The sequence below is a fragment of the Carassius carassius genome, chromosome 43 (assembly GCF_963082965.1).
Source record: "Carassius carassius chromosome 43, fCarCar2.1, whole genome shotgun sequence".
NCBI classification, from domain to species: domain Eukaryota; kingdom Metazoa; phylum Chordata; class Actinopteri; order Cypriniformes; family Cyprinidae; genus Carassius; species Carassius carassius.
In genome coordinates, this window is record NC_081797.1 from 22,434,950 (window position 1) to 22,455,556 (window position 20,607).

General features: G+C 36.9%; 1 protein-coding gene and 1 long non-coding RNA gene across 2 annotated transcripts in view; one reads left to right on the top strand and one right to left on the bottom strand.

The window, feature by feature from the left end:
• The window catches only part of LOC132125324 (WW domain-containing oxidoreductase-like), a 225,513-nt gene that overhangs the window by 173,214 nt on the left and 31,692 nt on the right, over positions 1-20,607 (top strand). The gene's annotated exons all lie outside the window — the stretch shown is intronic.
• Positions 814-2,593, bottom strand: LOC132125230 (uncharacterized). The gene is made up of 2 exons (XR_009426877.1): positions 2,378-2,593; positions 814-850 (listed from the first exon to the last, which is right to left on the bottom strand). It is a non-coding gene; the product is annotated as an uncharacterized LOC132125230 (long non-coding RNA).

Consider the following 20,607-nt stretch of genomic DNA (forward strand, 5'->3'; position numbering starts at 1 on the left):
TGTGATAGTGGATGAGTCATTCGGGCTCAGCTCTGTTGGCAGGGTGATAAATGGGTGATGAGGAGCTAACGGTCGTCTCTCTGGCTCTCAAAGGAGCAGAGCAGCAGAGGCCTCTATTTCCTGCGCTCCAGCCGTGACCCTCCAGAGCTGACGGAGACACCGCTGACCCCCCTGACCCACCACGGGGCTCTGCGATGACCCCTGCGCTGTGTGATGAGCGGACGGTGCAGGGTGGTCCTGCTCAGACGTCAAATACTTCCTGTTGAGAATAAAGAAATTAGTCTTATGATGTTCTTATGAGCTTATGATTTGGTGCTGGTTGGACTGTTGTCTGCCTGACTTGTCTTGAGACTTCAGAGACAGTGAAGGAGAGAGTGAAGCATGTTAGTTGGTCTCTAGTGAGAACATCTTGTCTCTTAGCACAGCATTATGGGAAACACAAGACAGGAAGTCTTTCACCTGCCCTGGCTCCCTACCGTACATTCACATAATTCAAAGAGATCACATCAGTTAGTCAGCTGACCCTTATCAAATTGTACCTTACTGTTGTACTCTAGTAAACTTTACTAACAATCCTGTTTAGATTTATAAATATCTACAGTGTTGGGATGGTTATGTATTAACTGTAGTTCTGATTTGCAAATTACATGACAAAAATTGCAGAAAGTAATGTAATCCGTAACGTACACATTTTAGGTAATATAATCAGACTACTTTTTGATTAATTTTAGATGACTTTTGACTTCATCACATTGATTTAAATAGGATAATTTTGCCAAAAGTATTTTAAATAATTTACCTTTTTTTTCTTCCCCCCCCTCTCTTTCTTCCCTGGACTTTGTCTCGCCATCTACATAAAGGTAAGACATCTGTTTGTTGATTTTGTCTTTTTGAATTAATCTTCAAATTATCATGCAAATTATCTGCAAATTATATATTTATTGTATTATTATTGTTATTATTTTACATATTTAGTTAGTGATGACTGCATACACAAAATACTACAATTGACTTTTTGTCTAATAGCATTGTTTATACCAGGATGCAGCAGCATCTGCCATTTGTGCATATAAATATATGAATATACTTGAAAAAATATTGGCTATGAATTAAACATAGACACTACATCACTCCACGCAGCTCATATTTTTGCATCTCTCCTCATCTTCCTGTAAATGAGACATCTCAAGCCAGCCCCACTCTAAATATATCCTGGGGCATACAGTCAAAATGGAGAAATATCTCATTTAAAACACTCCCACTCTCCATTTCATCTCTTCTGCGTAACACTGTAAAAGCTTTGATATAAATGCACGATCTGATGGTGAAGTTTGCTCTAACTAGTTGCCTGAGCTCATAACCAGCAGCGTGGGGTCTGTAGGGGGAGGGTTAGCGGGTGTTCGGCATGTCGCTGATGATAAGAGCCTGTACTGGAGTTAGCACTGAAGATCAGCCGTGTTTGAAGTAGAAATGACTGACTCAGACCCGGCCGATTAAAAACACGGCCAAAAGAACTGAGAGAAGCCTGACTCTGATTAAAACCTGCAGAGAGAAAAAACCAGCAAAGCTAAACTCACATCTGCAGCGCACACACTGAGAGCGTTAGCATCGCTCACAAGAAGAGCTGCTAATACAACATGCACCAAATGTGAAGTTTGGTCTGTTGTTGGTGTTGATTAGGTGAGCTAGGTTGGTTGTTTAGGTTTGTACCTCAGGCCAGAAATATACTTTACGCAAATGCACAAGCACTATGCTTGGACATAGCATTAGCATTCTCAAACCATTGTTGTTTTTTTGTGCAAAATTTCTGCTGGTTCTTTTCAAACTATTGCACGCGCAATCACAGTAGTTGACCCGAATGAGAAAATTGGCTTATTAGTTTTCCACAATTTGCGCACTATTCTACGTTATATTTTTAGTATGAAAAAATATACCTGGATGATGCACTTAATTGAAAAAAATTAAGCATGGAGTATTAGAAACGTAAAAGTCATAGCTGTTCTATCATAACGGAGGGGGCGGGGCTATTAAAAAGCATAAAATAACTGTTTAAAAACCAAACATTATAGAAGAGTACAAGTTTAAGTGTGCAGTGACTACAATGTCATTTGGGGCACAGTTTATGTACGGTTTGTTAATTTCTGCTATAGCGCCCCCTGTGGCAGTGCTGAGAATGCATCGCTATAAATTGCTCACAAATCAAGCTGGCATTGCGTAGAAGCATCTGTACTCACATAATCACAAATACAGTGAGATGACAGTAGTCTCTATAGTCCTATTCGAATGGGAATAGTTTTACAGGGGGTCATCACAGACGTACTTTGCCATGTCTGTGTTTTTCTCACACAACGTCTTGAATAATTTTAGAGCAAATTACCTACTGTTTTCCGGCAAACTCCATGATCCTCTGAGAAAACCAATCCGGTCCAAATGCGAATGTCAATTTTTATAAAATTTTTTCACGACGCATTCCCTTGTGTGTTTTGGCCACGTGAATTACCGTAGATGCTCTTGTTTGATATGTTTGACTCTCGGCAAAGAAATACAAAAATAACAATAATAAAATCAAGAGCCAGATCACGTGACCTGTTAAGACTGGCTACTGTAATATTAGCATCAGGTACGATTACTCGCGTTCATTTCTGTACTCAATTACATAATGTTTTAATTACATATGTCCCTTTATGAATATTGTAAATTAAACATGGTTTTACTACAAATAAAAAAAATAATAAATAAAGAGTTAAAGTAACCATACATTAACCGTGGTTTTGCTGTTCTTATCATATAGCTTCATCATGGTATTTGTAGTAAAACAGTGATTATACTATGATAGCCTAATCAATCCGAAAGACTTTATGCAATGCATGCATATGCTCTGTGTACGTACAGACGCGTGATCACTGCGATGTCCAAAACAGCCCCTCCCTCCTCTGTAATAAACACGGAGATGTTTGTCCTATCCGAATTGGTACATGAAAATAGCAGATGTCAGGTGATAAGATTCGAAACTCTAGTCCCGTCCGTATAATTAATGGAAAAACAGACATGTTTTTATGTAATATTTCACTCCATTTAATTAGCATCCCTGGATAAAGGCCAGAATTAGCCAAAATGATCATATAACTAATAATTATTACTCTCCATCTTGAGTGACATTTTTTTTTATACTCGAGAGCACAATAGATTCTGCCTTCTCTGAGGAGGATAAATGCGATGATGACTCAGAGCAGTGGTTTTATTGAAAATGCCTAATTCAGATCGTTAGGAGAGGCTCCATGAACTGAGCTCAGTCAGATAACAGACGTACAAGATGTGTAGGACCAGAAATAACCACTGGCTTAGAATTTATGATGCATTATGATGCATCTTTGAAGGAAGCACTACACTGTTTTCTCCATTTCAGAGCAGCCTTCACATTATTCCAGATGTTGTGCTTTTCCAGGAATATCAGACTGTAAGAACATCCAGTTCCTTCTAAGTTCATCATATATCTCTGCCCCCCTTTCCCAAGCTCTTAACAGGCCGCTCAGCTAAAGCAGAAATCTGTACAACATGTTTTGATGTTATTGCCGTGAAAATCACTCATGACTAAGTTCCTAATAGAACCAAAACGTTGCTTTTGGTATTGGTATTATTTCTTAAAAAAAAAAAAAGATAAATAAATAAACAAATAAAATAAAAGGTAAAAAATAAATAAATTAAAATACAACAACATTAATTTTATTAATTATTTCTTTCCCCTGTGCTTCAGAAACACAATGATTAATAATAATTAGATTTTTCTGTTTGTTTTGTGGCTCACTCAGAACTAAATGCAGACTGGTTAAGTGAAAAACCTGTTAAAGGCTTGTGCACAGAATTCATAAGCCATATCCGGGGCTGTCAGAGCGGGTGGCTCTGTTATGCCTGACTGCCTTTACAATGTTTCTGTGAGTGAGTGTGATCTAATGCCACGCTCAGCACTGCGCCATACACTCTGACAGCGGTTTAACCTCCGCATCTGTGTGTGTGTGTGTGTGTGCTGTATATGCCGATAAAAAGAAGATACAATTCCAGAATTAATTTTTGCAATTTTTAATCTAAAATGTCCGCTCGCCCTTTCCTGAGTTATTTAGTGTTGCTGGTTAAACAGGTCTTCCATCAACCGCTCACTTCACATGATACCTCAACATGTTTATTAGCATTATGAAATTTTTAAAATGTACAGTTTCTTCCACTGAGCCATTCATTTTTAGATTTATTTGAAGTTAAGGTTATCAGAGAAAATATAAATGTTGCGCACCCAAACAAATGAATGAATTAATGAAATATAAAGCGGTTTTATTTGTCATGGATAGGGTCACCATGTACAGGTGGCCATGTTGAGATACCAAATACTTCTCATTTTATCATCATAACCCCCCTATTATTAGACACATGCTCAAATCGATCATGCATGACTAACAGTTGTGTGATGTTACATCCATGCCACTAGCTGTCAGTAATTAAGAGAGTCCTTTATCCTTTAATAAAAATAAAACAAGTTATTGGTAGGCTGGAGGGTGTATTTATTTGTTTGTTTGTTAAAATGGTATTAATAGTAGTAATTTACTATTTCAAGTTATTGCAGTTCACTAAACTAAATCAAACAATAAAATTAACATAATCAAAAAAACATAAATGAAATAGAATAGAATAGAAAAATATAAAACTTGTTTTATTTCTGCTAGTTGCCAGGATTCCTCCTTTTTATTTAGTAAAAAAAAAATAAAACTGGAAAAAATAGTTATATATACTATATATATATATATATATATATAGTTTTATTTAAAGTACTAAAATAACCAAAATATAAATATACATGAATAAAAACTATATAAACATATTTAAATATAACGTTTTCAAACACAACAAAATTACTATAACGTCAACAAAATGAAAATATAAAAATAAAAACGAATTGAAAAATATTAATAACCTACCATATTTTCTAGACTATAAGTCGCACTTTTTTCATAGTTTGGCTGGTCCTGCGACTTATAGTCAGGTGCAACTTATTTATCAAAATTAATTTGACATGAACTTAGAGAAATGAACTAAGAGAAAACATTACTGTCTACAGCCGCCAGAGGGCACTCTATGCTGCTCAGTTCTCCTGTAGTCTACACTGAAAACATAGAGCTCCCTCTCGCGGCTGTAGACGGTAATGTTTTTTCTTGGTTCTTGGTTCTAAATAAATGCGACTTATAGTCCAGTGCGACTTATATATGTTTTTTTCCTCATCATGACGTATTTTTGGACTGATGCGACTTATACTCAGGTGCGACTTATAGTCCGAAAAATATGGTAAGTATATTGATACCATTATATATTTTTAATTACTTTTTAGTTTTTATTTGCATTTAACTGTAAGTTTTAATAGTTTTATATGTCTTTGTTTATAACTTAGTTTTTTTTTGCCTCAGTGATATTTTAATTATATTTAACTTTAATTTGTCTAGTAATTTTAGTACTTCATTTCAGTTGGCTGCCAAGGAACCTGTTTACGTTTTCTAATTTCAAGTTTTGCCATCTAAAATGTATCTAAACTTTAAGTTATTTTTATAATTTCCAGTTGACTGAATAAAGAATTTTAGTTCAGCTTTATTTCAATTACCAAAATTGAAATAAAGCCGAAATGAAGAGGTGCTTTCTCATTTCAGAGAGTATTTGATTGGAGTTCGGGATGAGTCATCAATATTTTTTGTTCCATTTTTATATCTTTTCCAATTTTACATACGTGTATCTGATAAAAAGTGCATTTTGCTGGGGCCTGAGACTTGTCAGGGGGTGATACCCAGAAGCCAAACACCTTTCCCAATAGTGCATACAGTGTGAACTGAACACTATAAGGCCCCGGGTCCATAACCTGATCACTAGGGGCCTCAGTTATTACTTCTAATGATCTAATATTAGCACGCTTCTCAATTTAGACATAAAAACCTACAAAATTCTGCTCTAACTCTATAATAGAAGAGCTTGAGAGTATATACGAGAGCAGTCCAGAGGTATCGTGGCAGATGAAGTCATCCGAGTGGGCAGCGGCTCGGCTAATGAGCCCGACAGCTGACCACGCTGGACACACACACACACACACACACACACACACACTCGTCCCCGCTCGGCTACATATGCTCACACACCTGGCCTGCATCGTTACCTGTTTACAAATGACCAGCAATTTTCTGCTTGGTTCAGCAGCAACTGTTCTCGTCCCTGGTGTCATCATTAGGGTTTGAGAGTTCATGTTTGGTTATTATGCCTGTCTCTAGTGTTTTGTCCCTCTTGTTTTGTACACATAATCACGGCCTTTCCCCCCTCTCTCCGCCACCTTTTCTGCTAAATTATACACTCTGGGCCACATTTCTCCAACACGGCATTTGCATGCTTTATTTGGAGGAATGCCACGTGTGTACATGTGCAAACGTGTGTTCGTGCGAGGGTGGGACTGTGTTTGTAATTACGGAAACAATAGCTCGTTTCCGAAACGTAGCGCCTCGCTACCTGCTGCCTACGTAGATGGCACTGCAACATCACTGAAGCTCATAAGTGACTGATTTGGAACGCTCTGCGTAGGCACTTACTATAAATAGTGCTCTGCGCGGGACAGACTCAGTGTTAGCATATTAGCTAATGATAGTCTAATAATTGAAAACAATACAAAAATAGTCAGTGAAATAATTGGTGTTTGATTCCGTCAAACTAAAACATTGAATGAAATATTATTTCGTTTGTAAATAATGATGTTTTCTTATTTTATTTAAAATTCATTCAAAAATACATAAACAATTCAACTGACTTGGAATGACCTCTTCTGTCATAATACTTTTGTCTTTTTTTTCTGAATTAAAATTCATTTATTTTTAGGTCAGGGTGATAAACTGTCCAGTTATCACAATATATATATATATATATATTTTTTTTTTATTGCAGACAATTAAAGGAATACAATTCTACATTTAAAAAACCTTAAAAAGTTCTGAAAAGTTACTTTAAAAAAAAGGGGGTTACTCACATGTAATTATGCATAATTTAGTGTTATTATAATAGTAAGTACAGGTAATGTGTAATAATGACGCCGTAAAATAAAGTGTTGCCAAATGAATTAACTCATTTCATAATAATTCTTGCCTTGAAAAACATTTTACTATTTTTTTTTAAGAAATAATGATAAAAATGTGTAAATTCACATGTATTGTAAACAACATGAACATATGTTATTACTTTTTATTGATAGTTTCACCGCATTTTTAAAATTCATAAAATTTTTACTTCTCGGTTTTCCAAAGCCTTTATACAATCTAAGTTTGACAGTGTAAAGTATATTTCTAAGAATTGATTTATAACTTTTTTTATTACTATTATTTGTTTGTCATTTAACTTTTAGTTACTGTTATTAGTCTAGATACTGTATATTTATAACAAAGTTCTAATTTAAAATACTTTAAATATACGTTTAAAACACTTAAGCAGTAGTTTACCCTTTGCAAAGTTTCTGAGGCAAATTATTCTATTTCAGTTTGAATTATAATTTCAATTTAAATCTGAACTATAATTCAGCTGTTAAGTGTGTTTATGTTGAGTCTGATCTTACTTTTAAATAGATTTCTCTCCTGCGTAGTTTTTCTTGGATTTATTCTGGAATTGCAAGTTTCTTAAAGTGCTGTCTACTGTGGCAGCTCGCAAGGTTTTGACAGAACAAAAATATGAATCTGTGTGTGTGTGTTTCTGAGGGTTTATTTTCCGATCCCACACAGCCAGTTTAATTTCGTGTAGATAAGCTCCAGGCCAGTGTTTCTCTTTATAGTAAACGCAGTAGTAGTGTTGTCTTATACACACATGCAAGGCCATTTACAGTGCATCAATGCTATTGCACTCGGCCTGTCCTATATATCTCCTGAGTGTGACACCTGCTTTAACGCTTCACAGTGCGGCGCCCACATGCACCACTGCTAAACTAACAGGGACAATGTTGAGGATCTTTTCAGCGCTTCCAGTCATGACAGAAAGGGTGGCGGGTGAAATATGGAGCCAGGCGGCACTAGAGAGAGAGAGAGAGAGAGAGAGAGAGAGACTTGACACACGAAATGGAAGGTGAAGTGTATGTGAGATTTAGAGGCTTTCTGAATAGTCAGTGTTATAGACTAAGGATGGGAAATACTACTAAACATGTTGGGGGCTTTCATTTTTGGGTGAACTATCACTTTAATTCCCTTTAATTATATAAAGGCATGGTGAAACAAAACATCTCCAGGATCACCAGAACCTTTTTGCTTTATCTTGTTTTATTTTGTTATGTGACCATAATGCTCTGCACCCTTCAGAAGCGCTCAGCCCCCCGGAGTGAGTGCAGCGCAGTGATGCTCACTTACGATGAACCTCTCCCATAAACTCTCTCCCAGCGACTTCAGTCGACTGCCCCCTCCGACTCTTACAGTCGCAAATAAGATCCAAATTATGCTAATGATATTATCTCCTCACACCGAGAATTAAGACGGAGAGCAAATCAGATTGAATTCTAAACTGTTGAACTCTGCGGCGCCTCTGCTGCGTTAAACGGAGATCCAATTAGTTCAAATGCAAATTCCAGCTAATTAGTTTTTCATTTCATTTCATGGGTATATGCGACACTTTGGCGCTATTTCCATATCCACCTAATTCTCTGCGATGAACAGTTAATCTTTAATCTTTTAGGTTATTTCAAAAGGCTAAATGAAAACAATCCACGCGAATTCATTTGCAGGAATATTGCGTATTAAAAAGACCAGAGATATTCTGTTATGCTACAGTGTCGTATCTGGCGTTTTCCCTTTTCATATGTTCCTTTCGAATTTGTTTTGATATTCAAATTGCACTTGAGACATAAAGTGGAAAACAAACATGTCAATTTCAGGTTAATAGTCTCGCCGTGCGCCACGGCGCTGAAGATTTATGCCTGAAATTAGTCAAATGTGATCAAATAGGACCCCAGTTAATCTTGCGGCCTCTGTCCATGTCGGGCTTTATCTGCAGGCATAATTAAAGACAACTGTTCCTCTGACAGCCCTCCGAGGCCCCGGCAGAGTGATATTGGGGGGTCACAAATGCGCCTCTGTCACTGTGATGAATGTTTACGCGATGACACGCAGGAACGGAAGATTGTTTTAAACAGGTACACACTTAAAACCCCCACTCGATCGGCTGAGGCCATTTGACTGATTGGATGTGTACCGTGCTTTGAAAACTGATATTAGCTCATTTGTTAAACTTGACTTGTTAAAACAGCCCCAATCACTCATCCTCTATGTGTGTTTGCAGTGTAGAAGAGCCCATGCTCTCTCAGATCACGCTAATAAGGTTTATAGCTGCCAGTGCTCTACACAACAAGTTATCAGCGTTTGGATGGATGGACCAGCTAAATATCAACCGTTGAAATAAGAGAATTCAGTGTTTGTGTCTGAAGCACCCATTTTCAGCCTTTTCATATATGCATTAAAGGGAAAGTCCAGCCCAAAATGAAAATTACCCCATGATTTACTCATCCTCAAGCCATCCTATAGTACACTCCTGAACAAAATCTTAAGACCAGGGGATGCATTGCTAGTTTTACACATTTCCGGGTTGTAAGTGCTGCTTCAAAATGGCAAAAGAAGAAACAGGAGCAAGAGACAAAAAATAGAGTATAGGCAATTTATTGAAAACTGCATTTAAACTCAAACATGCTGTTCATCAGCTGATCAAAAGTTTAAGACCATAGCCCAAAAATAAATGCACAACAGAACTTAGTGTCAAAAAAGGACTCAGTAGTGAGTTGCCCCACCGTTCTTGTTGATCACTTCAAACAATCTTTTCGGCATGCTTGATGCGACTGTTTCCAGAAGGCTGGTGGGAACGTTGCTCCATGTGGTGAAGATGGCTTCACGAAGGGCATCCACGGTCTGGAACTGACATCTGTTTTTGTAAACTTCCCTTGCCATCCATCCCAAAATGTTCTCAATGGGATTTAGATCAGGGGAACACGCAGGATGGTCCAAAAGAGCAACGTTATTCTCTTTGAAGAAGTCCTTTGTCAGGCGGACGTTGTGAATTGCAGCGTTGTCCTGTTGAAAGACCCAGTCATTACCGCACAGACGGGGCCCCTCGTTCAAGAGGGATGCCCGCTGCAACAGATCCACATGGCCAGTCGCCGTTTGACGCCCTGCACAACCTGAAGCTCCATTTTCCTGTTGAAGGAAAAAGCACCCCAGATCATGATGGAGCCTCCTCCACTGTGCCGCGTAGAAAACATCTCAGGTGGGATCTTCTTGTCATGCCAGTAACGTTGGAAGCCATCAAGATCGTGCAGATTAACATTTTTCTCATCAGAGAATAAAACTTTCTTCCACCTTTCAATGTCCCATGTTTGGTGCTCCCTTGCAAATTCCAAATGGGCAAGTTTGTGTCGTGGGAGGAGACGTGGACTTTGAAGACGTTTTTTGTTCTTGAAGCCCTTCTCTAGCAGATGACGTCTTATGGTTATTGGGCTGCAGTCAGCATCAGTAAGGGCCTTAATTTGGGTCGAGGATCGACCTGTGTCTTCAAGGACAACCCGTCAGATCCTGCGGCTCAGTCCAGGTGAAATTTTTTTGGGTCTACCACTTGACTTTTTTGTCCCATAACTCTCAGGATTTTTTAAGAAATGTAAAATGACTGTCTTACTGCATCCAACCTCGGCAACGATGCAGCCACGTTCAAAGAGAGAAAGCCTTTTCGCCTTTGCCATCAGGAGATCTTGACAGTATGACTGCTTGAAGAACAATGAAGCCATATTTTTGTGCAGATTTGACCTTTTTAAGGCTATGGTCTTAAACTTTTGATCAGCTGATGAACAGCCTGTTTGAGTTTAAATGCAGTTTTCAATAAATTGCCTATACTCTATTTTTTGTCTCTTGCTCCTGTTTCTTCTTTTGGCATTTTGAAGCAGCACTTACAACCCGGTTATGATCCACTAGTGTGAAATGTGTAAAACTTGCAATGCATCCCCTATCCTTAAGATTTTGTTCAGGAGTGTATATGACTTTCTTCTTTCAGACAAATCCAGTCAGAGTTACATAAAAAACAATGCTTTATAATGGCAGTGAATGGGGTTGGATGGATTAACTCCAATAAAAGTGCATCCATCCATCGTAAAAAGGGCTCCACATGGCTATAGGGGGTTAATAAAGACCTTCTGAAGTGAATTGATGTGTTTGTGTAAAGATTAGTCTGAAATTCATCTGAAAGAAGAAAGTCATATACACTCGTATTGAAGGGGAGTAAATCATGGCATAATTTTTGGGTGAACTATCCCTTTAAAAAATGAGAGATTTTGCATCTTGTTATGTAGTATTAATTTATTTCATGCTGCTTAATTATGAGGGTGGACTACAAAAAAAAAAAAGTGTTAATTGTGTAGTTTTGGGGCAAATACTTACACGTCCAGACTGGAAACAATGACATTCTATCCTTCTAATGGCATACAACGAAAATGCAATTTAATTTCTACGCAGTCCAAAGGTATGCATCATAGGTGTTTTGTTTTGTTTTGAGGGAAGCAGTTTTTTCTGTTGTTTTGTTTTGATTTGCTTTGTTTTTATTTTATGTTTGTATTTTATTGTATTGCATTGTTTTGTTTGGTTTTGTGTTGTGGTTTGTTTAGTTTAGTTTTGTTTGGTTAATGAATGACTGAATGAATGAATTTATTTTGCTGAAAAAATCCCCAATAGCCTTTTAATAATAAAAATTGTAATTATCATCATCACCATCACCATCATCATCCTATTCAAAAGGCACTCAACTTCATCAGCTCTCCACCCTTCAAAGCCCCTCCATCCTGTTCATCAACAGTACTGCACAATCAGATTAACCTCTGTGCGTGTGTGTGCGCGTGTGTGTTAATCTCATTAGCTGACTTCTCTAAGTACACTCACCTGTGGACTCTTAAGATAATACTACCATTACAGCAGCTCAAGAAATTAGAGATCAACACACGTGTGTGTGAGAGAGTGATACACACACCGCTGAGTGAAGGAGAAATGTTAAGGACATCATGAAAATCCAAACTGTCTAGTTTATTAATAAATGCCCCTGTTGTTATTGTGCACTACTCATCAGTTACTCATTAAGTTATATCTGGAAATTCATATACAAGTTGGAAAGCCTTAATCAGGTTGCTGTCAGGTAACTTTAATCAGATCTAGATGGTGATGATCTTTCTGACGTGACTTGAACGAAACATTGTTCCAAAGGAACAAATCTCAATCATTCATTAAAATTAAGCAATTTTAACTGTTTGTCTTTTCCTGCTCATTTAGCTGAGGCTAATATCAACCAGTAATATCACAGCATTTATAAAATCCAATTATAAAACTAAGCACCACCCTAAATTATTTTCCACTCAATATTCTTGTTATTTCAGAAGCCATTAAGTAAAATCAGCATTCATACATTAAAGTAATTTCACCTTGTACAAAACAAGAATAACTCTATTCTTCTCGATCAGCGCTCTCTAAGCATACCCTGCCAGGTGTAAAGCGAAGCAGAGACACCCTACAGACAGATCCAGATGTGCTGTCTCTGTTTTCTGGTGTGTACGAGGGTGTTGAAGCCCTGAGGGAGGTGGCTGCTCTTTATCCACCTCTCGCTGTGACTACTCCACCATCACTTCCTGCCCGCGGTCTGTGTGTGTTCTGTGTGTTGACACGCAGCCTGACACAGTGCTAACAGAGACAATAACTGTTGAGGATGTGTTTCTAGCCCAGCTGTGAATCTGTGAGTTTGTGTGCACACACATGTGTTCGCTCAGAGACGCCCCCAGTGTTGTGTGTGAAATATGGCTGATAGATGCGCAATTGCTTTATCTCCAGTTGACAGCTTAATCTGGAACCGGCTCTGCCTGCTGGCTAAAACACAAACACACAAACACATCTGTGTGTGTTGTATGTTTATGTTGAATGGTGTGGTGTGATGTGATGTCTTGACTGCTGGACGGCAGTGACGCTCGGTCTTGGCTGCAGCTCTGAGCAGGGCAATTAAACTAATTAAAAGCACTAGGCCGGGCTTTTAGATTCACTGCAGGCCAGCCTCATTCCCAGTGCAGCTTCACACAAGCTTTCCTTTGCATTGTCAAACTAAATCGTGAAGCTGCCTGTTGCCATTTAGTACTGCGTGTGGCTGTCTCATGAAATTGTAAAAGGTGATTTTATTCAGCAATTCCCATATTTGTCACAAAACTTGCATTGCAAATGCAAAACGTGGTTCATAAATCAGACAATGTGAAAATCTATAAGTTTAAATTTGTCATAATTATGAATAACAAGTGCAAAAAAAATAAAAAATTCAAATGCTTTTAAATATCAACTATCAGCAAATCAGTTTTGAAAATGACCTATACCGATAACCATAAAAATAGTTTAATATCGGTACCGATAATCGGCCAGGCCAATAATCGGTCGACCACTAGTTTAAAGTTGTAAATAAAACAAAGATTACTGGAATACTTTTTACAAGAAAATACAGTTGTCATTGAAAATGTAAAAATTAAATTAGATTACATAGATACTTATTTTCAAGTAAATAATTATGAAATGCATACCTCTGTTGAAAAAAAAAGTCTGTCAAAAATATAGTAATTGTAAAAATAACTTAACTACAAATATAAATATAATATATTTTAATATAAAGTAAAAATACAAATATATGTAAGAGAAGGGGAAAATTTAGATCAAAGGGAAATAATTATGATATTTCATTGAGAATTTTGACACAGTCAGTGGTTTATGGATGACCAAATTAATTGAATAACCATAATTATCAGCTCTGCAATGGATATTAATTTAAAAAAAGATGAAAATGGTGAAAACACCATTTATTAGCATGATTATATAGATTTATTACTAAATCTTTTGTAAGATTACAAATTACTTTGTCACTTTTGATCAATTTAATGTGTCCATGCTGAGTAAAAGTTTATTTATTTATTTGTATGAATAAAAAAATAAATCTTAAGTTTAAGACAATGAAGACTGGAGTATACTTATGCTAAAAATTATTCATTGTGTCACAGGAATAAATAACATTTTAAAGAGGTCCTATTATGACTTTTCACTTTTTCATCTTTAGTTAGTCTGTAATGTTGCTGTTTGAGCATAAAAAAAGATCTGCAGGTACAAAGCTCAAACATTTCCTGACATGTCCTGACCAGGCGCCGAGTGCTGCCAATCACAACACACACTGGCCCAGCCAACCAATCACAGCACAGGTGGTATTTCAGAAGGCGGGCCTGTTCTAGAACACCCCCAAAACAAAATCAAGACTTTGTAAAAGAGCATAATAAGACCCCTTTAAATCATTAAATACTATTACATACTATTACACAATATTACTGTTTTGACTGTGTTAGTCAAATAATTGCAGCCTTGGTGAGCAGAAGAGAATTCTTTCAGAAACATTGCAAAATCTTACCAACTGCTGTGTTTGCATGTATGCATACGTACACATGTACCTGTAGATGAATCTAGTTGCCAAGGCTAGAGACCCCTGCTGTATACAGTATGCAGACTGCTCAAATGTAAGTATGCTATTCTGAGTTATCCCAATATACATCACATCTCTATTCTCTTTATGTTTAAACCATTCCTGTTGACCTCTGTGTGTGAGTGGAGTTTAATTCCTTATTAGAAAAAGACAGGCTACGTTAGATTCATCAGCACAAAGGTTAATCAAATTACTCTCCCGCCATCAGACACTCAAGACTAAACGAGCAGAAAGAGAGAGCAGAGAGAGATGGAGACGCTGATAGAAGCTGTCTTGCCCAATCCAAGGCTTTTTTAATTGCGGGTAATGTGTGTAATATGTCATAATTCATCTGGGGAAGGTGGGCGGCTCGTGAAGCAACAATCGGCTGGCCTCTCATCTACTGTTCCTCTGACATTTCATTATCCGGGTTTTACAGGCTCGGCTAACGTGATAACACACTTGGCGTCTGATCAGTGAATCACAACCCTTCACTTCCATTTCCACTGTCTAATCAAGAGCGCTTTCACTTTTAACACTCTGCTAGAGGAGAATTTACTTGAAAGATCTGCGACGTTGGAGGAAATGTTAATCTGATAGGCTGTTTTTAGCACGACCAAATTTGTTCAAGGTGGAAAATTTTAAGTTTATTAGTTCCCAAAATCCCAGATAAACAACCATTCAATGGTAGTCATAGTTCTTACATAATTTTTCATTTATTATTATTATAATTTCAAGCAAATATGTATATTACAAATATTACTTTTATAATAAAGTAGTTGTTTTGTCAGTGCCCCCAAAAGTAGTCCGAATTCTAGCTGAATTATTTATTTAAAATTATGTAGGTTTTTTTTCAATTATTATTAAAAAATAAATAAATAAAAGGTTAAATATTACTCATTATTATTATTTTATATTTTAGTAGGTTCATTTAAACGTTTGTTTGTCTGCTTCCTTTCCCTGTTTGCTTCCTTCGATGTCACCAGAAATATTATGAGGGGAGAAGGTCCATGAATCGGAGAAATCATAAAACTCTGTATGGCAGCTACAGTTTGTTTACGTCTGAATGTGAATATGTTTTACTAATATACAATATTATACTGTATTTGTTTAAAAATGGTTTAATTATTAAAAATAGCACTGATGGAGTACACAAACATGTCTTTGTGAAGGGCTTCTCGAACACATTGACAACTTGTTTGCAAAATGGATTTTTCTGGACCGTATGCCAATAATAGAATTACTGTATGTTTTCTAATATGGAAAAGAAACAATATATTGACTTAAAAAATACTTTATAATGTCTATTCAATTGTTTCCCTGTGTATGTATATATATATATATATATATATATATATATATATATATATATATATATATATATAATTAATCTAATTAATAAATATGCATATCAAATTCCATTAAAATTTTCAATCGATTGCCAGCACTTGTTAAGATGTGTGGGTCTTTTTGGTAATGATTGAGGAGATGAGCCTAGTCTATTCATCCAGGTCTTTCTCTCACCATCCTCATGATTCAGTCCTGATGGATGGATGGCATGGTGTTGGGTCATTTTTCAGCCTGACCCTGTTCCCTCCAGCATATCAGTCACAGTTCAGAGACAGATGGACTGACTGAGACGTTGGGGAAAAAGATAGATCTACTGCTTTGCTAAAAGTCAGTGTCATTGTGCGAAGGGAGTCTATGTCCTGGAAATTACCCACATTGCACGGCTGAGTCACTCAAACGTGAGATGTGTGATATTGGAACACTGTTTAGATTTTTCAGTCGTCCCTCTGCTTATGTTGCACACAGCGCTCAATTCCCGAGCCTTCTCCAAAAAACACTTGAAACGGTGTGTGTTTGTGTGTGTGAAAGGGCTCTAACGACTTCACAGGCCATTAGTCTCTCTGCATGCTCTGTCACACCTCATTATCCCCACTAACACACATGTTAGCTGATGCCTGGAACACACTCTGTTTGGGGAAAACTACGCCTTTACAAACTAGTTATCTCTATCTACTGTAAGGCACAATGTGATCTGCATTATGGACCATGGCCAGTGATCTGGGGCCTCTAAAACCTCAGGACATGCAGCTTGAGACCACAAAAGGCAGTTAAACACCCAGGGACCTTTCTGCATGTAGTGAAAACTGACCACTAGGGCCCCCTGGCCCCTCAGATCATACACCACAAGCAGAACACAGAGGCCACTTGGTGTATAGAGTGCCGTTTTGGACACATACATACAAGTTGAACACCAGCGTAATTAGCCCCTTCAGTCAATAAAGCTGAGTATTTGGCATGATATGAATAATGATATTAATATTAGAAAACTATTTAAATGTTAATTATTAGCATGACAATCCACATTTGAATGCTGAAAATGCATGTAGATCACTATTTTTAGTCTTCTAAGCTTAGCCTAGTCGATTGTGTTTCCATAATACCTCCTTGGTGCTTAACACAGTATAAAGCTTTGCCACTAGGGGTGGCTTGGAGGGCCACAATGGGGCCCTGCTATCACACATGAAAACACATAAAACACATTTTTTTATTGCATTTACACTTGAAATTTTTATTTGAATCTGGATTCAGTAGACTACATTTTGTGAAGGTGTGAATTGCATGTGAATTAAACATTTCTAAAGATACACATTAATATCACATTCACACTAGATATTTTGGTGTGAATCTGGGATTAATTGACCACATGTAGTGAAAGAGTAACTCACACATGAATTAAACCAATTTATTACGTATTTACACTAGAAATTTTGTGAGAATCTGAGTTTAATAGCATATGTTTGGTTAAAGCACTTGGGACCATGATGGAGCCTTACTGTCAGACAAGAAATCACATAAAATGCATATTTATATTACATTCACACTAAACATTTTGGTGTGAATCCAGATTCAATTGATCACATTTGGGAAAAGAGTGAACTGCACTTGAAGTCATATTAGACACATTTACATAGCATTCACAATAGTTAATTTGGTGTGAATCCAGATTCAATTGACTGCTTTCATCATATATGAAATCATACAGTACATTAATTCACATTAAACAAATTTATATCACATTTATATTAGGCATTTTGGTGTGAATCTGAATGTAATAGAATATATTCAGTGAAAGCTCTTGGAACCATGATGGAGCAATGGTATCACACATGAAATCACATAAAATACATAATTATATTGCATTCACACTAAATATTTTGCTGTGAATCTGGATTTAATTGAATATATTTGGTAAAGGCTCTTTGGACCATGATAGGGCCCTTATGTCACACATGAAATCACATAAAATACATAATTATATTGCATTCGCAACTAAACATTTTGGTGTGAATCTGGATTCAATAGGCCACATTTTGTGAAAGTGTGAATTGCACATGAAATCACATGCAACAAATTTGTAGTGCATTCATGCTAGAAATTTTGGTGTGAAACCAGATTCAATACATATATTTGGTGAAAGTGTGAAAGCTCATGGTACCATTTTGATGCAGCTGGGATAATGCTCATTAATTTCATAACACATTTGTATTAAATTCATACTAGACGTTTTGGTGTGAATAAGGGTTGTACGATTAATCGAAATGGAATCAAAATTGCGTTTCGACAGAAGCTGCGATTGTTACGTGTATCCTTTAGTGAAGCACAGTTCTGTAATCAGCATTTAATCTCCATCCAAAGGCCAGAGGGTGCTCTCACACTGAAGCTCCAAAAACGGCTCGCAGAAGAAACCCAGCAGATGCCTATAGCGGGAGCTGCTTTCATTGATTCAACGTGACTAATGAACACAGGGCTACGACAATATACGGTTTATTTGATTTTCATTAAAATAAAGTATATTTATAATGCAATGCCTTTATCACTGCTTATAATACTATGAAATATGCCTTATTCTGTGTAAGAAGCCACATCATCTAATAGAAGGATTTATTTCAAACACTCGACTGACGTTATGAATTGAGTTTGGAGTAAAAAAATGTTATTAAATGTGGTATTTTCACATGCTTTCAGATGGATCAGTATTTACTACACCGAGCTGTATGTAGTTCACTGAGAAGCTATGCAACAGCTTTCATTATGGTAAACTATTTCTTCTATTTTATAAACATGCAATAAATATCGTCAAGGTTTTTTTTTTTTTTTTTTGGCTGCTTAACTTGTCAGTGAACTACGGCTCTGTGTAGTAAAGGCAGCTCCATCTGAAAGCACATGATGATGAATTCAGACCAGGCTTTACTAACATGACAGTCGCATTCGATTAATCGTGCAGCCCTAGTGTGAATCTGGATTTAGTAGAATCTAGTGCCATCAGGAAACATACTTAAATTATTTTGAATTTGAAAGTCTAGATTAGTCTTAACCATGGTACATCTAGTCTCAGAGTCATGGATCTTATCCAGGGGTATCCAGTACTGGTGCTGGAGTGTCACTTTCCTTTAAAGTTTAGCTTCATCCCAATTATACACACCTGGGCAAAGTTAATCAAGGGCTTCAGAATCTCTTGAAACTTCTAGGCAGGTATGTGGGGACCAGGATTGGTCACTCCTGATCTTAACCAAGCTGTTTTCACTATTGGATAGAACTTCCCATGTTTCAGAAGCACTTTTTGTGATGGTAGATCTTGTGCCACCTGTTGGCACATTTCTGTGGTTGGGCTCACTTCCATTAAATGTACCCCTGTAATTTCCAGAAAACCATCTCTGTTAATCTATCAAGTCACTGTAAACAAATGAAAAGAATGGGGTGTAATTTATGTCCCCCTTACACGGCTATGCTGTCATTATTTGTGTTCATGGGTCTGTCTCTATTCCCTCCACTGCTCCTCCAGACGGGTCATCCATTAAACATCGTGGTAAACAGCGGGCTCTCTCGGGCTTCCAGACCCACGCCGTTACCTTGACTCTTAAAATATATGGTGTTTTCAGCCGCAGTTGGGTCGCCCTCCTTCCAGCATGGGGAGATTATGTAAAGATGAGAGTGTGTGTGTGCATTTTACTACAGTTTGTTGCTTTTAGGTGCAGTATGTAAGACTTTGTTCTGCTTTGCTAAACATTTATTCATTGGGTAGATATTTTTATCCAACTTATACGGCATTCAATGTATACTTTTTGCAGGTATACATGTTTCCTGGTAATCAAACCCATGACTTCAGTTTCTTCAGAATAACATTTCTTCAGAATTACAATCATGATGAAATGGAAGTGGCAACATATCTTTTCTTCCATATTGTGACATAGATGAGAGTATGTACTCAGTATGTAAGTGTTTTTTTCCTCTGGTTAAATCTTACCATGCTATTACTTGGTTTTATTGAAGTGGGCCTGTTTCCACTCCTTCCACTTCAACTTTATTTATTTAGTAAAATTCAATAAAATATTTTTTTCAATTTGAGCACTTATATCCCAAGAAGGCGAGCAGGGTACTAGGACTGTACTGCTAATCCAGACACTTGATTTTGGCTCTTTAGAATACTGAAAGACTACTTGGCTACACCATGTGTCTGAATATATGTCGTATATAATGCTCTTCTCCATCATTTGATGAATAACTGCTGTCATGATCAGTAGAAACTGTATGCAAACATCTCTTTTAAATGAAATTCCATTTGCCGCCTGCTTTCTGTGGGCGGTAATGGTGCAACATTAATTGCAGCTGGCAAATAGTGCTGAGTTTTGTGAGCAGGGCACAATGTATAATGAGCCAAATTTGCATAGAATGGAGTAGGGCTGCACGATTTGGGGAAAATGTCATATTGCGATTATTGAGGTCAATATTGCGATATGCGATTGCGATTATAATAAATTGTATCATGAGTCAACTTGATGGGTTTTAAAGGAAAATGCACACACAGATTAGTGATAATGCTAAAATGTGTATTTGTAAAACTAGAAATGTTTTCAAAATAAATAAAAAAATGAACATTTGCATTTATGTAAACTTATTTTCTCAAAAGTAAAGCTAAATAAATAAGACAAATAAAAACATACACATTTTCACAAAAATAAGATTTTTTTAACATTTTTGTCCAAACAAACATGGATGGACATTTAC